The sequence below is a fragment of the Equus caballus genome, chromosome 9, assembly GCF_041296265.1.
Source record: "Equus caballus isolate H_3958 breed thoroughbred chromosome 9, TB-T2T, whole genome shotgun sequence".
Lineage (NCBI taxonomy): Eukaryota > Metazoa > Chordata > Mammalia > Perissodactyla > Equidae > Equus > Equus caballus.
In genome coordinates, this window is record NC_091692.1 from 59,130,164 (window position 1) to 59,143,359 (window position 13,196).

Here is a 13,196-nt window from a genome sequence, read left to right on the forward strand (position 1 = left end):
AACTTATTCACTCCTGCATTCACTGCAGCATTATTCACAATAACCAAGCCACAGAAGCAACCCAAGTGCCCTTTGACTGATGATTGGATAAAGAAGATTTGGTATATATACAATAGAATACTACTCAGCCATAAAAAAGACAAAATAGTCCCATTTACAACAACATGGATGGACCTTGAGGGTTTATGTTAAGTGAAATGAGTCAGAGAAAAACAACTACTGCATGATTTCACTCATGTGTGGAAGATAAATACATGGATAAAGAGAACAGGTTAGTGGTTACCAGAGGGAGGGTATCTGGGGTGGGCAAAAGGAGTAAAAGGGGCACACACGTTTGGCGATGGATAAAAATTAGACTATTGGTGGTGAGCACAATGCAGTGTACACAGAAACTGATAAATAATAATGTACACCTGAAATTACACAATGTTATAAACTATTATGACCTCAACAAAATAATTGGGGGAAAAAAAGAAAAATGTTTAACTCTGTTTCGCTTAGTTGTCCCCAGATATGTTTGGACCTGGAACTTTTTTTTCCCCAAGGAATGCCCAGTAGCATCCTGGAAATTTACTATAACTGACGCTGAGTTGAAGTTTTCCCATTGCCCTGGAATTGACTTCTGAGAACTACAGCTGAGGACCAAGGGGCATTAAGTACCCCACGTTCTAAAAAGAACTGCCGTCACTTGGCACCGTCATGATCCATGCCCTCCCATCTCATCAATCCCCAACCTCCACCCAAAAGACTGGGAGCGGAGATGGGAAGAGTCACAAGAGTAGAACGTTGTTGGCTTTGATGGGGCTGAGGGCGGCCGCCCCAAGGTGTGCCACTCTGGTATGCGGACTATTTCGAGCTGAAGACAATGAAGCCTCAAAAGACTCAGGAAAAGCATCTGACCTTCCCCCAAACTGCCTAAAGAAATTTAAAATAAAGGCTGTCTCCAGGACAGGCCATCACCAAAGATAACTATCTAGTACACTTGGGGGGATCCTTGCTAAGTCCACTTTTATCAAAGTCCTGTTTATCAAACTTTTGCATTCCATCTCTATGTAGACTGTCTTTCTCCCCTTTGAAGTCCCAGATCATTATGTCCTCCTTGTCTGTAGCTGAGGGTACTTAAATCGGTGGACTCAGCCAGGTGGCCGAGTTACTCAGTTTACCCTGGGTTTCTCCCATGTATACATGCTGTTAAATTTTGTTTGATTTTCTCTTGCTAACCTGCCTCTTTGATTATTTGACCAGCCATAAGAACCTTAAGGAAAAGCGGTGGGGGGAATCCTCCCACTTCCCTGACGGCTTAGAGCGGTGCACTGTGGCTTTCCCTCCTCTCTTTGTGAGGTGGAGAGAGGAGTTGTCCTTCACCACCACCCCAGCCAAATGAAGAGGTGCTCCAAGAGAAACTCTTCTGAAGATTTGGGTTTCTGCCCTGCACATGGACGCCATTGACACAGACCAGTCAGTGATGGCAGAGAAGGAGACAAAACCTCTTACCAGCATTCTCCAGAGAAACAGAACCAATAGACTGTGTATACACACACACACTATGTGGGTGGGCCTCATTCAATCAGTTGAAGGCCTTAAAGTGGAAATCTATATATATACACGAGACCAAAAAAATTTTTTTTATTGTGGCCACACTGGTTTATAACATTACACAAATTTCAAGTGCACAGCATTATATTTCAATTCCTGTGCAGATGACATCATATTCACCACCCAAAGATATACGATATTTTTAAATGATTGTTTTAAGTAAGATTTTACTTTTTAGAGTACAGCAAAATTGAGCAGAAGGTACAGAGATTTCCCATGTACTCCTTGCCCCCACACATGTACAGACTCCACCATTATGAACATCTCCCACCAGAGTGATGCATTTGCTGGTGGAGGACAGGGGACACATCCTTATCACCCAAAGTCCATAGTTTACAGTAAGGTTCACTCTTGGTGTTGTACATTCTATGGGTTTGGACAAATGTATAATGACATGTATCTACCATTATGGTATCATTCAGAGCATTTTCACAGCCCTAAAAATCCTCTGTGTTCTGCCTATTCACTTCCCACTCCCACACCCTGGCAACCACTGATCTTTTTACTGTCTCCATAGTTTTGTCTTTTCCAAATGCCATATGTTGGAATAATACAGTATGTAGCCTTTTCTGATTGGCTTCTTGCACTTGATAATATGCATTTAAGTTCCTCCATGTTGTTTCATGGCTTGATAGCTCATTTCTGAGATTTATTTATTTTATTAATTTATTTTTTGTGTGAGGAAGATTAGCCCTGAGTTAACATCTGTTGCCAATCTTCCTCTTTTTGCTTGAGGAAGAATGGTCCTGAGCTAACATCTGTGCCCATCTTCCTCTATTTTGTACATGGGTCGCTGCCATAGCATGGCTTGATGAATAATGTAGGTCCGCTCCCGGGGTCTGAACCTGCAAACCTGGGCTGCCGAAGTGGAGCATGCCAAACATAACCACTACGCCACTGGGCTGGCCCCAAGAGAGATTTATTTATTTATTTATTTTTATTATTACTGTTGTTTTAAAGATTGGCACCTGAGCTAACGTTTGTTGCCAATCTTTGTTTTCTTCTCCCCAAGGCCCCTCCCCCCAGTACATAGTTGTATACTCTAGTTGTGGGTCCTTCTGGTTGTGGCACGCAGGACGCCACCTCAGCATGGCCTGGTGACCAGTGCTAGGTCCTCGCCCAGGATCCAAACCGGTGAAACCCTGGGCCACTGAAGCAGAGTGTGCAAAATTAACCACTCGGCCACGGAGCCAGCCCCAAGAGAGATTTATTTTAAGGAATTGGCTCATGCAATTGTGGGAGGTGGCAAGTCTGAAATCTGCAGGACAGGCTGGCAGTCTGGAATCCTGGTGGGAGCCAATGTTGCAGTCGTGAGTCCAAAGGCAGTCTGGAAGCAGAGTTTCCTCCTCTCATGGGGACTTCGGTCTTTTCTCTTATGGCCTTCCACTGACTGGATGAGGCCCATCCACATCATGGAGGGTGATCTGCTTTACTCAAAGTCTACTGATTTAAATGTTAATCTCACCTAAAAAAATACCTTCACAGCAACATCTAGACTTGTGTTTGACCAAACAACTGGGCATCACAGCCTAGCCAAGGCGACATATAAAACTAACCTTCACAACCCCGAAGAGAGCATCAGCAGTCAGGAAAAAACGCAGATCCAGTTTATCTCCGAGCTGGTTACTTAACACAGCGGAGAAACTGGAGTATGGAGGAGGCAGGAGTCCCTAAAGGAGATCTCGAGCCCCCTTCTCCATCCAGGTGGAAGAGAGAGAGAAATGAAAGCGCAGAGCAAGCTCCGTCTACCTCCAAATCCCTAGGCTGTAAGCCTGGCAAGTGCTGGGCAGGGGAGGCAAGTGTGATGTTTAACCCGGAGTTATAAACGCTTCTAGACTTTAATTACTGAAAACGACTGGGAAACGATGGGGATCTTCCAGGAACATCGCTAAGGGAGAGGAAAGGAGGATTCAACAGAAAATGGATGAAGGAAGGCACGGATGGAGCCAAAGAAACCATTCTGTGTTTAGACTCCACTGCACTGACATTAATTAATAAAAATGGCAGAATCTTGTTTGGGAGACTCCATTTATTGCGTTGACACTAATAAATTGGTAATATGTTGTTTGACAGATCCCTAAGTTAGAACATACTGCTTTATTTCCATCACCATTACCATAAGAAAGGCAGGTGAGCAGAGAAAAGGTTTAAATACATATTTATGATTAAAAATAGAAAAATATTATTTTTATTCCAATAATTAATTGGAAGTGAGCTCATGTTCTCAGATGTAAGCTTAGGGAAACTGTCTTTGAAGAATCTATATGGAGATGTGACAGGAGATGGGGGCTTTCCTGCCACACCAGACCTTAAAGCTAAAACCTGGGACCAGGAAAGATAACACTGTGCAGCACTGTGTGGCTCAGTTCACTCTAAAAACCTATTCTGCATAAATTTCTACAATCTCCAAAGTTCAAAGGAAAACCGTACAAAATGTTACAGAGATACATCCCAGGAAAGGGAATTAGAATTCATATCCAGTCCTTACTATCCAATTGTTCATTTCTTTGGGGCTATAAAACTTAAAAGGGAAGAATGACCAAGTAACATTTTTAAAGAGGAAATTGGGATGATAATGAGGACATTTAAAATCCCCCACTTTGTCTTTCTTGTTTCAACCAGTGGCTCAGTTGAGATTTATTGAATACTTACTGTGAAAAGCACAGAATTAAACTTGTCTAAAAGAAAAAGGAAGGTGAGCCCAGCAAGGCTTAGATCTGCTACCAGGAGTTTCTTTTAAACATAGTACTGAATAAAGGACCTGGTCTGCTTGGCTCACCGCGGCATCTCTGGCACTTAGAACCAGTAACTAGCCTGATTTAGGTGCTCAAAAAAATATTTGTTTAATGACTACATAAATAGATGGACAACATGACAAATGTGTTGCTCATCTTATAATGAAGGTGTGGTTAACCTAACAATGCAGACAAGTGTCACCCTGTCCCTAGGTTAATAGTCATGAAGCTGTGCTTTCCTTCTGCAGTACTGAGTACCTACAATGTTCAGGACGGTGTCAGGTGCAGGGATACAACAGCCGATGAGGAAACATGACAAATCAACCCCTCATCTTACCAACTTGCCCTTAGAGAGATGGCAAACAAGTCAGCAGATGGTTGTGAGACAGGAGGATAAATGCTAGCACAGGAGAGGCACAGAGTGCCAGGAGGTCACACAGAGAGCTTACCCTGATAGAACTCTTGTTTATTCGGCATGATGCTGCTCCCTCCTAGCCCCCTCTGGAGGTGGTTCTGGGGAGGAGACTAGTTATGGGCATACTCTGCAGTGTCAGTGGGCCAGGGAAGGCTGCTTGAAGGGACCTGACTCACTTTGTGATTTGTGCCTGGGTCTTAATTTATAAAGGAGACTGAGTGATGACATGGAGAAGCTAATGCCGTGGAAAGCAGAATTTATTACTTATAGTTCCCAAGAGGAGAGGGCACGCCACACCACGCAGGGCCACATGGGGAAGCACCAGGTTTGGTCAGGATGCAAAAGCAGGTGCAAGGGGAACACATGGGCCACAGTCTTTATTGTGTTTTCCAAGGGAAGGCAAGCTTAGCACTGGCTAGTTTGAATAATTCCAGCAGGCTTTGGGGCAGAGGGGCTGTCCTTAGTTGTCTGGTCCCTGGTCCTGGGTTGATGTAGGGTAGGAGAAATATTGGCTTGATGTGTGAGCATTAGATAAAGGAAGTGGTTCAGAGTATGGGCTCTGTACCACAGGGGAGATGCAAACAACTATGGCCATTAGTTTGGTCTTATGATTAATGGATGCCAATTAGACAAATACAGAATCCAAAACACTTTGCCTGTGATGTGGGCAAGACAGCTGAAACAGTCAGCCTGGACTATGAGGTGATCTGTGCTAGGACGGGAGAGCAGAAATAAAGGAGCCTGGGTCCCCAGTGACTGAGCAACTGCCAAACTGCCCTGGACCATCCATCTCCACACTCATTTTACACGAGAGAGAAATTGAATTTCTGCCTTGTTAAGCCTCAGTAGTCACAACTCTGTTACGGGTGGCCAAAAATTATCCTGATACAGACACCTATCTCAAATAGGGTAAATCAGAGAAGACTTGCCTGAGGAGGTGACATCAAAGACAAGACCTTGGCAGACAAATCAAAGAGGTGGAGAAGAGTGTTTGGTTAGAGGGACCAGCGTGAGGGAAGAAGGCCTGGGCAGAGAAGTGTGCCTCATGTACAGGCCGAAGGACGCATGTGTGACTGGAGCCTGCAGTGCAGCTTGTTGGGGGAAGTTGGGTAGGGTGAGAAGAGGAAGGGTGTTGATGAGTGATGAAGCCAGGGGGACAGCAGGGGCCGAACCAAAAAGAAGGCCTCGTATGCCCTGTAAAGTGGCTTAGTTTTAATGATGCTAGGAAGCCGTCAAAGCGTTTCCAACTTGGGAGTGACATGACCATATTTGTCTGATCTTTCTGGCTCTTCTGTGGAGGATGGATGAGAGAGAGGAAACTAGACGAATGCGGGGACACCAGGAAGAGGGCTGCTCAGGGTAACCAACTTGTCCTGGTTTGCCCAGGATTTCCCCAGTCTTAGGACTGGAAAGTCTGCCTTCCGGGAGCCTCCCCTTCCACCCCTTAACCCCCACCCTGAGTCCCAGGCAAACAGAGACAGTTGGTCACCCTGAGGCTGCTGGAGGACTGCAGATGAGAACTATAGTGGTGGGGACAAAGGATGAACAGAAGGCTCCAGGTTACTTCACAGTGAGGCAAACGCCACTTGTCTGCTATTGCTCAGACAGAGCTCTCTCACTCAGAAATCACACCAGGGAGCCCTTTGTGAGCAGAAGGCTGGGTAGGCCAGAGCTCCAGGGCCACCGAATTCCAGGAGAGGGACAAATCATGACGATCAAAGTCTAAGAAATTTCTTATCTCAAAAAAATAACATTTTGCTTTTTTGTTTGTTGTTTTGAGGAAGATTAGCCCCCAGCTAACATCTGCCGCCAATCCTCCTCGTTTTGCTCAGGAAGACTGGCCCTGAGCTAACATTTGTGCCCATCTTCCTCTACTTTATGTGTGGGATGCCAACACAGCATGGCATGTCAAGAGGGGCCATGTCCGCACCCAGGATCTGAACTGGCGAACCCCGGGCCGCCAAAGTGGAACGTGCGCACTTAACCACTGCACCACCAGGCCAGCCCCACAAACAATCTTAATATCAGTCTCTATTATTCTTCTTGTTACAATTATCCTCGTTTGATGGTTGACATCATTTGACCTGTTTATGGTCAGGACAGTGAGAGCTGGAGGAAGCACAGGAGAGTTCTGACCTCTTGTTCTAATACCCAATGATGGTCCATCATTTAAATAAGATAGATGTGAATGCACGAGTGTCCAAACACTTAGGAATTCCGTCTGACTTTAGCCAGTGTTTGTCTAGCTCTCGTCTCATACTTTACAACCCTTCCATGTAGTTGTCTGGACTCCTTGTGGAAAACTACATCAAGATGAACTTGATTTCAAATTATTATTTTTACTACAAGTTTTATACATTCCCTGGAATCCAAAAGAAAAGTAACTGCAATAATTGATGTGAGAATTATAGTACAGGCAAAAAATAGCATAAAGTCACAGAATCAGGAGGTTTTGCTATGCAGCAAAATGTTTTATGGGGATAACAATGGTTTCCTGTCAAGTAACCAAGTATATTACTCATAGCACAGAAGAAACGTTTGAAATAAGATTGGACTACAGACTTCAAGATAAACGGTTTTGCAATTGTGTTGCTAGAAATAGAATAGATATGGAAGGGGTAGTTGATTTAATAGGAGACAAATAATATTTAGAAATTTTATTTCAATCATCACTCAGTTGCCAAAACAAACCCTAAAAATGTGTTTTGGAGGGAATTCAGTATAAAAAGTATTATTTCAGATTTAATCCTCTCAGCAACAGCTACCCAACAGATCTATTGCAGGTGCTAGCATTTTGAAATCACAGAATTAAACACACAAATCAGCAAGCATTTGCCTATAACCTCCTAAGCTCCATTAGCAGGGATTTCTAAACTTAAAGGATTTTTTTGGTCAGAGAAGAAAGTGGGGGCTTGTGTGTGGGTGTTTGTGGGCGGGGCCCGGAAGAGGCATATCTCACTTTCACCCATGACTCATGGCCCAAACTCAGGGATATGGCTCCACTTAACTGCAAGGAAATCTGGGAAATGTGGTCTACATGTGTGTACAGAGGGAAGGGAAGTGGGTCTGGTGAGTTTCTGTTCAATCTGCATCCAGTAGAGCACCTGGCATGTGCTACATACTCAATAACTGTTGAATGTTTGTCTGGCCTGAGGTTCCAGAGCCAACAGCTGGAATTCCAGCTTCTTCCCACCAAGCCAGGCTGTCTGCTTCTCCACCAACCTGCATGCATAACTTTCATGTATTTAAACAATTAGAGGAAGAAGGAGCCCAGTAACAAACTTCTACCTCATGCAAAACTAATTAGAGAATACTACAGGCTATACTTAGGTGCTAAACCCAAAATGAGGGTAAGATGCAGAAGTTAGATCAGGTTGCGATCTGAGCCCTATGGAAGAGTTGTGTAAGGAGGAGAGGAGGTGGGGAGGAAGCAAAGGGCAATGTAGGCAAAGCTAAAGGGTGAGAGAAACTCTATCAAGTGAGATCTTCTCTGTCTTGAAAGAAGTAAAGTTTAGCTGTGAATTTTCAAACTAGAGTTGATTAAACTTGGGTCAGGACCAGCCCCAGTGGCCTAGTAGTTAAGTTTGGCGTACTCTGCTTTGGTGGCCTGGGCTCTGTTCCTGGACGCAGATCTACACCACTCATCAGTGGCCATGCTGTGGTGGTGGCTCACATACAAAAGGAGGAATATTGGCAACAGATGTTAGCTCAGGGCAAATCTTCCTCAGCAAAAATAAAAATAATAAACTTGGGTGAAATTTTGTGAATCTGGGGGATATAAAACTAGCTTTTGTGAGCTCTTTTTGAAAGAAAGCAGACCTTATATTTTAGCCTCATGATTAAGAGCACAAACTCTGGAGTCAGACTGTTGGGAGTTGTTTCCTAGCACCACTACCTGCCTGAACTGGAGCAAGGAATCTAATCTCTGTGCCTCAGTTTCCTCAATGTGAATTTGGGCTAATAATTGTACCTACTTAATAAGATTGTTGTGAGGATTTAATGAGTTTTATATGGAAAATGTTTAGCATGGTGTCTGAAATACAGTAAGCTCTGTATGTATTGGCCATTATTATTATTATTATTATTATTGACAAGAAGAATTTTGTGTCATGGGGCCAGAAGGCAGGTGGCATTCTCCTCCCTCCCTTATACCACTCCAGACTATTTTTCCTCTGTCTTCTTGTAAAAAACCCCCTACTTTGAGGTTCATGCCATCCCACTATGCCATTTTCCCCGCCTCATCATGATCATCTGCCCAAGGCTGATGCTAGGGTGCCCTTTTCTCTGGGTGAACACAGCCCAGCTCCATGGCACCAGGCTCTTATAGTGGAGTGTGGGCTGGATTTCAGGCTGGCTTGCCCAGCTAGGCAGAGCACGCCCACCCAGGTGCAAAGGGGCCTGCATCTACCAAGCTCTGGGGATCTCCCCACGTGGAATTAAAGGCTTTAGCACCTGGCCCACAGTCTCCCCATCTAGACCTTTTGCCATCATCCCAGGTGACCTCCCGTGTCCATGTAGATGACTCATCTACGTCCCCTTGGCTTCCCTGGGGACCCTCTGCCCCACTCCTCTGCATCCTCTGGAGCTACTCCTACATCCATGTTCTCTCATTGCAATTGATCCACCCGCAGCTGCTCTCAGACCCTTGAGCCTTCTATCTTCCCTCAGTCTCTCAGCCCTCATCCTGGACCCTTCTTCCTTCAGGTTGATGACTGAGCACTCTCTTGCAGGGATCCCATTTCTCCTGAGCCGCTGTTCTTCTGCAGCCTCCCTGGCCCAATGTGATGCTCTATCAACTCCACCACGCACTTGGGCTACAAACAGACTGGTGCACCCACAGAGACCCAACGGCCCATCTCAGGGGGCCCCTCAGATCTACCCAAGAGAAGACGCCATGCCTACATACCAATGGATGCTTGTGCTTCTGGAGATTTCTGGGTTTTTAGTGGAGAAGTTGCCTCTAGAGGATGAAGGAGCTCTTCTGAGATATCTGTGAAGCTCTCCTTTGGGGCCCAGGGCCACACAGCCACCTAGATAGGAGAGAACAGCTCCCCTGACTCTGAACAGAATCCAGCCCTGCTCTGTTCCCTTGGGACATATATGTTTGGAAGTGTCAGGAGACCAGCCCTGAGGCAGGGTGCAGGGGAGCCTCCTCTGAGCTGCTTTGTAACCAGTGGACTCCATCAGAGCAAGAGGAAGGGTGTGGGAATGGATGAGATGTGAGAAGCCTGAAGCTGGCAGACTAGTTGTCAGCAATGAGAGCCTCCTCTTTCTGTCAGCTCTTGGGTAGGGGCTTGAAAGAGGCAGGAGACCCCAGGAGAAGGAAGGGTAGGAGCTTGGGTCTGGTGTTATTGATGTGACTCAATGCTTGGTGACATTTGGGTCTCACACTGAGAGCATTCTAGGACATGACGCATTCACTGACTGATTCTGATGCTCAAGGAAGGGAGCACCTGTGTCTCAATCAACTTGGGTCCCAGGGACATGGCACGAGGTAGTTACCAACAAATGCTGTGGGAATGAACTGAAACACCTCCAACAGCTGCTCCAAAGGGCCCCAGAGCCGTTTTTCAGCCAGTCTCAGCTCAACGGAAGTGCCATAAGGGCATTTTTCACATTAGGGTTGAGGGTTGCCCCCGGTTTTTCAGTGAGGCTGTCTCCTAATCTTTGTACAGAACACTGGGGGAGGGGGCTCCTCCCTTCCTTCACCACTGTCCCTGGAACTCAAAGAAACACCAAACGTCCTCCACTCTGTCTCTACCAAATGACGAAGCAGACTGCTACTAGCTGCTGAAAACTGGATCCATTTTTCTTATCAAACAGTACACAACAAATAGTTACTGAATTCTCAGTTTCTGAAATATTTTGTGATCTTCTCCAACCTCGCATGTTGTGTCAGATCTTGAGAGATCACAGTCAGGAATGCATTGATGTTAAATACATTTTTTTAAAGTGGAGGGTGGCAAGGGAACTTTACCAAAAAACAATTACAAGAAAACTGTAAGATTAAGTGAACTGTAAAATAAAAACTGTCACACAATGGGTATTTTCATTAGAATGATGAAGCCTGAATGAAAAAGGTGGAAAGAGCAGAGTTAAACGAGAAAGACTTGAAGTCGAAAACAGCATATTTATTTGCTTTAAATCCTTTAGCCAATAAAAAAATATTTATATAAAATTTGCCAGGGATTCTAAGGGGGGGGGGCATTGGGAAAGGGGTAAGCAAAAGCCACTGTGAGAAGTATCACAGATTCATTTAATTTATTAAAATGTTTATCATATTTTCATTAGCTCACAAAACATCCTATTTGTCCTCTGTAAGGAAGATGATGAAGCTAAATTACTTGGCATAGGTGGTGCCAAAGGGAATTTAGAGTTTTCCAAAAAGTTTTAATGTTTATCTGAGCGTTTACAAAATCTGTCTAGAACTCTCTTAAAATAATTTTCCGCTCTCCTCAGTTACAGCACAATTCAGTTTTTTGTCCTTGTCTTTTCAATGAACTTTATTTTTTAGAACAGTTTAGATATACAGAAAAATTATGTCTGTGATACAGAGTTCCTACATACCCCACACTCACTTCCCCCTATTATTAACATCTTATATTAGTGTGGCATATTTGTCACAATTAATGAACCAGTATTTGTTGACGAAAATAATCCATAACCAATTTATAAATGAAAATTTAGGAGAGTTTATTCTGAGCTAAAATCTGAGGACCATGGCCCAGGGCCTTTCTTCCAAAAGGAAGAAAGGGCACCAAAGAAGTGAGGTATACAGAGTGGTTATATACCCCCAAAGAGGATGCTTTACATATGATTGAAATGTCCCTCCCACAATAGTCACAAGATTGCCCTGTTGGCACAGCGCTTGATGGACACAGCAGGTAGTGGGTCTGCTATCTCAGCGGGTGCAGAAGGAAGCAAGTCTGTTGTCTGGAGCTGGGTGGTCACAGGTGAGCGCAGCAATCAGTTCCCAGCCTAAGGAAAGATGCTTAATCCTTAAGGAAATGCCAATGTTGGGACGGGGAGGGAAGTTGCACCTTTATCTCAAAGGCCTTTGTTCTTGCCATAGGGAATGTCTAAAGCAGATATACAATGCATGCTCAACGGCCACGGTCAGGCCCTTTTGGAAAAACAAAAAGTCAGGCCGAATTAGGTTTACCCCAAATGGCTTCCTCATATACTCCAATATATCCTATTGCTTGCCATTTCTATTTGTCAACTGATACACTATTATTAACTAAAGTTCTTACTTTATTTGGATGCCCTTTGTTTTTCTCTAATGTCCTTTTTCTGTTCTAGGGTCCCATCAAGGAGACCACATTACAGGTAGTTGTTACATATCCTTAGACTCCCCTCGACTGTAACAGTTTCTCATTTTCCTTGTTTTTGATGACCTTGACAATTTTGAGGAGTACCGGTCAGATGTTTTGTAGAATGTCTCTCAGTTGGGATTTGTTGATGTTTTTCTCATAATGAGACTGGAGTTATGGGTTTTGGGGAAGGAGATCACAGAGGTAAAGTGCCGTTTTCATCATCACACCATATCAAGGGTACACACTATCAACATGACTTATTACCGTTGATGTTAACCTTGACCACTGGCTGAGGTCTGTGTGTCAGGTTTCTCCAGGTTACTCTTTTCCCCGACTTTTTCCAGCCCGCTCTTTGGAAGGAAGTCACTATGCACAGCCCACAGTTACGGAGCGGGAAGTTATGCTCCATCTCCTTGTGGTCAAAGTTATCTTGATAAATTACTTGGGATTTTTCTGAACCAGGGAATTTAACTCTTCTCCCTCATTTATTTGTTCATTCATTTATTTATATCAGTATGGACTCATGGGTATTAGCACAGTTCAGTTTTCCAAGTGCAAATTTTTTTCTCCATGGGGAAAACAGGAGAGTCTGCCAAACATTTTCATAAACAAAGTACCCTCAGCCTTTTCTCAAGCACATCTCAGGAATGTGTTAAATCCTCTCTGTAGCAAGGATCTTGGCATAGGTAAAGACGGATTGCTTCATGTGATCTAAAATGGTTGACTCACTAAATTAAAATACCCTGGTGAAAACTTCCCTGGTATTTGCTTAATCTAAATCTCTCATTTCAAGAAGGAAGCAAAATTTAAATGCATTCTTTGCTTCTGAGTATTATGTAAACCCCAGCAAAATATAAAAGAATCAACGTAAAAAAAAAAAAGGCATAAAACCTCCCTCAGACTATAAAAGCGAAAATAAAACACATGACAACAATGCCCATGGATGATTTGCTCAGAGAAAAAGGGAGGAGAAGCAGCGAAGTTCTCTATGCCTCACACCTTTCTGGGGTCCTTAGAATCCTGAGGCCCCATAACTCAGCTTCACTGCAGGTTTCGCCAAGTCCTAAGGCCAGCTCAAGAGAGCTGCCAGCAAGGCTCCTGTTTGTCAGGGTGACCCCAGCAGGCAGCACTTGC